General features: G+C 44.9%; 1 pseudogene; it reads right to left on the bottom strand.

Moving 5' to 3' along the window:
* Positions 1-4,743: 4,743 nt before the first annotated feature.
* On the bottom strand, positions 4,744-5,515 carry LOC111542137 (annotated as a pseudogene).

Genomic DNA, 5,515 nt, shown 5'->3' with positions numbered 1-5,515 from the left:
TTTATGATGACTCTACTCGGGACCAGGATTCACGGGGTTTTTTGCAGCTGTTGGTAACTGCCTACAGAATTCTAGACTGTATCCCCAGGCTTGAATTAGTCTCTGTAAATTAATACGCCACTGTAATCACTGTTTATTACCAAAATCAAAGAGCCACCTTGGATGCAGGGCATATTGTACCCTTTGGAAAAAATATTTCCGAAAGCCATTGTCATGCATCTGTAAGTGGCAAAACGAAAACGTATATTGGTTTTTTAAAGAGAGATTTCTTCTTCTTAGTCTGTTTGCAGAAGTAGCTTTCACATTATATCACAAAGTGCATTTCAAATGCTTCTGTGCTGCACAGACTGAAATCATGTCACTTGAGATAAGTTTGAAAATAATCTGCTTGGGCTAGGAGGCTATAGCTGTCCGTTAGCTCTCAAGAAAACGTGTCTAACTCAATGATCAGAGCCAAATAGTCAGGCTTGTGGTCAGGTGGATGGTAAGCTGATCTTACAGTCATGGTTATGGAAAAAATGAATAGACAGGTGGTCATGACAGATCCACAGCCCAGTTCACACAGCTTCTGAGGGACAAGGACTTGATCCTAGCCACCATATTATTGCAGAATATTACCCACGAAGGGCCCTTGGAGCAGTTTAATGTTTTAGAACATTACGCAAAAAACCTCCTTTCAAACAGAGGCTGTTCTGTGTTTGTTTCCCTGGGGATGGACTTGATTAGGCAACGGGAGACAAAGGAGTGTCCTGGTTTTGGGCACAGACAAAATACTTGAGTAAAACAGCCAGAAGTAGAATAGGCTTTTATTGCCCCAAGGCTGCGAGAAGCTCCAACTCCGAGAGGTGTTGAGAGGTCAAGGGTCTGGCAGTGTGGAGGAAGGATGTTAGGAGGCTCTGCTGAAGGACTGAGATGCTGCCCACACCCAGGAGCAGCCAGGGAGGACTCTGCTCACTGCAACCTGTATTCCCAGTACCCCTCCAGCCCAGCCTGCCAGCCACGCGGCCACAGGCTACCCGGCGCCCCTTCAGGCATAGCTGCGTACTGGACCGTCTTGCCCCATGTGTACATCCCTCTTATCCCTAGCCCTCCAGACAGGCCGCCAAATACCTGTAAGCACAGGAGAAAGAAGCTGGGGCTTTGAAAACGAAAGTACCCCACCTCCTGCCACCCTGTGCCATTAGCTCACTGGAAGAAGGAACTGAACGGAGCCAGCCCAGGTCTCCACCCTCAGGTGGTCAGTTACTTTCTGCTGAAGAAATATTGGATGGAAGCAGAAGAGTGAAGGTGGGAAAGGAAGTCAGCTGGCTGGTCAGGTTGCAAATATTTAAGAGCACCTGCCAGATCTTAAGTATTCTTTTAGATGCTGGGAATAGCACAGGGAGTTTCTGCCCCGAAGAAAAGAGAGACAGGAAGGCCGGCAAGTAGGCAGGCAGGGTCAAGTGCAGGCTTCAAAATAACAAGCAATGGGTCTATCCAGATAATAGAATACTACTCAGCCATGCAAAGGAGTGGAGCGCTGATGCTCAGATTAACCTTGGATACATTAAACCAAATGAAATAAGCCAGACACAAAAAGCCACATATTGTATGCTTCCTTTATGTGATATATTCAGAAGAGAGAAATCCATAGAGACAGAAAGTAGGCGAATGGTTGTCGGAGGCTGGGAAAAGGGGGAATGGGAAAAAGCTAAGTAAGTCTTACTTTAGAAAATGTTTTGGAACTAGATAGAGATGGTGGTTGTGTAACATTGTGAATGTACTGAATATCATAAAATTGTGAATGTACTGAATAGCACCGAACTGTACACTTTTTTTTTTTTTTTTTTAGATAGAGTCTCACTCTGTTGCCCCGGCCAGAGTGGAGTGGTGCAATCCTGGCTCACTGCAACTTCTGCCTCCAGGGTTCAAGTGATTCTCCTGCCTTAGTCTCCTGAGTAGCTGGGACTGCAGGCACGTGCCACCAGGCCTGGCTAATTTTTGTATTTTTAGTAGAGACAAGGTTTCACCATTTTGGCCAGGCTGGTCTCAAACTCCTGACCTCAGGTAGCTCACCCACCTCAGCCTCCCAAAGTGCTGGGATTACAGGTGTGAGCCACCGCACCCAGAAGAATTGTACGCTTTTAAGGTGTACAATTTTAAGTGTACATTTTAAGTGGTTAAAATGGCACATTTTATTATTTTACTATAACACAAGTGCTCAAAGCTTGTATATATGGATTGAATCTTCAGCATTCATGCTTTGATGGGCAACTGCAAACGTTTTATTTTGAATAAACAGAAACAGCTTCCTTCTCCAAAAAAAAAAATAAATAAATAAGTGCTGAACTAATACTTGTTGCCCAAGGGGAACTTGTTGCTCAAACTGCTTCAGCTCCACTGCAAGAGTAGGTGGAGAAAGAGGGGTCTGTCCTCAACACTCCTCGAGATGCCCAGGAGAAGAGGCATGGAGATGTGAGGGGACTTTCACATAGGTGACACCATGGGGACCAGGCAAAATCTGGTGGTCGAAACAGGTACACAGGCAACTGTGAGGTTGGGGAGCGGCAATATGGTTTTCAAAGTGTGCTTTTCATACCAGCAGCATGAATATTACCAGGGACTTAAAAATACACATTCTTAGTCCTTTGAAATGCACATTCTCAGCCAGAGTGGTGGCTCCTGCCTGTAATCCCAGCACTTTGGGAGGCTGAGGCCAGGGTGGGGGAGACCAACAGGCAAGAACAATGGAATATGAGAGGCGGGGAACATGATAGGGGTACACACAGGGTACCCAGGGGCTAGGGAGAGGGGATTTGATAGAGCAATATTTTATTAGTTTTTTGTTTTTTTGTTTTTTGTTTTAGATGGAGTTTTGCTGTCACCCAGGCTGGAGTCCAGTGGCATCATCTGAACTCACTGCAACCTCCTCTTCTCGGACTCAAGCAATTCTCCTGCCTCAGCCTCCCTAGTAGCGGGGATTACAGGTGTGCACCACCACATCTGGCTAATTTTTGTATTTTTAGTAGAGACAAGGTTTAGCCATGTTGACCAGGCTGGTCTCAAACTTGTGACCTCAGGTGATCCGCCAGTCTCAGCCTCCCAAAGTACTGGGATTATACGCATGAGCCACCACGCCCAGCCCAGTGTTTTATTAGGATTCAAACCACTTAGGGCTTGGCCTTTTGACAGAAAGGAAACTGATTAAATTGTTACCTCCCTTTTTCTCCCCTAAGGGAGTTCAATCTTTGCCTGCTCAGCTTCTACTCTGCTCTCCTCTCCTTTATTTATTTATTAGAGGCAGGGCCTCTCTCTGTTGCCGAGGCTGGAGTGCAGTGGCGCAATCACAGCTCACTGCAGCCTCTAACTCCTGGGCTCAATCAGTCCTCCCATCTCAGCCTCCCAAGTAGCTGGGACTACAGACATGCACCACCACACCCAGCTAATTTTTTTTTTTCTATTTTTCGCAGAAACAGGGTCTCACTATGTTGCCCAAGCTGATCACAGGCTCTCAAAGTGTTGGGATTTTGGGTTTGAGCCACCATGTCTGACCTCTCCTCTACTTTAAATAAAGAACTGCCTTTTCCACCCAGTTCGTGGACTTTTTGTGACACAGAATGGGAGGAAAGATAAAGATGAGAGGACAGGAGAGGTGAATGGAAATGAAGGACTGGTTGACCATCTGAGTGATAGGAGAAGCACCAAAAAAAAAAAAAAAACCAAAAATAAAACAGAAATGGCTAAGTAGAGCTACTCAGTGCAGAGAGTGTGGGAGATGTAGGGACACGGGAAAATATTGCCTCACTGGCTGTTGGATTGGTGGAAGCATGGCCTCACAGTGAGAACCCCAGAGTAGTTTCAGAGGAGAGGGAATTGGAAAGAAAAGGAAAAGGCATTTGAAGAGAGGCTGGGTCAGTGGTTTTCAAGATGTGTTGAAGATTTTGTGTCCCTGGGACCCTCAGGGCACCTGCATGCCTGCAGGTATTTTCACCATGACAGGAAGCTATTATCTGCCTTTTTTACTCCCTCCCTCATGACCATACAGTGGAGTGTACTAGAAGCCATCCGATGTGTGATGTTGCCACTGGCGGAGTACAGAAGCAGCTCTGAGAACCCAGCTGTCTTCTATTAAGCCAGACATTAAAAAGATTTGCAAAAATGTAAAACAATTCTACGCTTTCTGTTAAAGTTTTTTTTTAATGCAGCCTTTTAAAAATAAAAATGTGTTAATTAACCAATGGATTTATTGTTTTTCAAGTGAATTAATAATGATAATTTTTAAATTCTCAGCTCTAATTTCTAACAGAGTGTATTAGTCTGTTTTCACACTGCTGATAAAGACATACCCGAGACTAGGTAATTTATAAAGAAAGAGAGGTTTAATGGGCTTACAGTTCCACGTGGCGGAAGAGGTCTCACAATCGTGGCAGAAGGCAGGCATGTCTCACACGGCAGCAGGTAAGAGAGAACGAGAGCCAAGTGAAAGGGGAAAGCCCTTATAAAACCATCAGCTCTCCTGAGACTTATCACTACCACAAGAACAGTATGGGGGAAACTGCCCCCATGATTCAATTCGCTCCCACCGCATCCCTCCCATAATTCCAAAATGCGGGAATTATGGGAGCTACAATTCAAGATGAGATTTGGGTGGGGACACAGCCAAATCATATCATAAAGTAAATAGCATTAGATGGAAGGCACATACACAAAAACTCTCGAGTTCCTCAATTGTATTTGATTTGATTTTTGGGAGTCTGGTCTTATTTATTGGTTACTCAAAAGAATCCTATTGCTGGACTCAGAAGTTGAAGCTCACAGAGCAGACAGTGTGCATCTCTCGGCAATCTGTTCCTGGAGTTTCTCTTTGGCCTCCTTCATTCTCTTGGCCAAAAGTTCAGCGTATTTTGCAGCCTCTTCCTCATTTTTCCTAGTACACTGTTTCTTCAGAGCAATACACCAGCATTTGTGTTGCAAGACATGTAGAGTAACAAGCAGCTGAATCTTGGGTGCTTTGGTCCCAGATTTTTTGCTTTCTTTAAGGGCTTTCTTAATAACAGATTGGTGGACATCATCTTCTTTAGAGAGACTGACAAGTTTGTGGATTCTGCTAACTCTTTTGGGTCCCAAGCGATGATGCTCAACAGTATCAGTCAGTCCAGGAATATCCAGGAATATCCTTCTGTCCTTTTTTTTTTTTACAATAACAAAGTTTAGAAAGCTCGGATTGGCATCCACAACGCAACCACAAACAGCTTTGTGCTTCTTGCCCCGCTTCTCCTTGGTCTGTAACAGGAATGCCCCTTGCTCAGTAGCACACAGACCCAGCCATGAGTCAAGACACCCTGCTTCATGGGAAAGCTTGTTTGTCGTTCCTGTCACTGATTCCCATCACAGAGCCTTTCCATTCTTCACCCAGAGCATCAGCAGCAACTTCTGTGGCTGTATGCTTCTCATAAAAAATACAAAGTTTGCATTCCTCATCCACTTCAAGAAACTTCTGGCAGCCGACAGCTAGAAAGGAGACATTCAGCCTCAT

The sequence above is a fragment of the Piliocolobus tephrosceles genome, chromosome 15 (assembly GCF_002776525.5).
Source record: "Piliocolobus tephrosceles isolate RC106 chromosome 15, ASM277652v3, whole genome shotgun sequence".
In the NCBI taxonomy this organism is placed as follows: Eukaryota; Metazoa; Chordata; class Mammalia; order Primates; family Cercopithecidae; genus Piliocolobus; species Piliocolobus tephrosceles.
The sequence above is the reverse complement of the archived record's forward strand: the minus strand, read 5'-3'. Positions and strand labels throughout refer to the sequence as shown.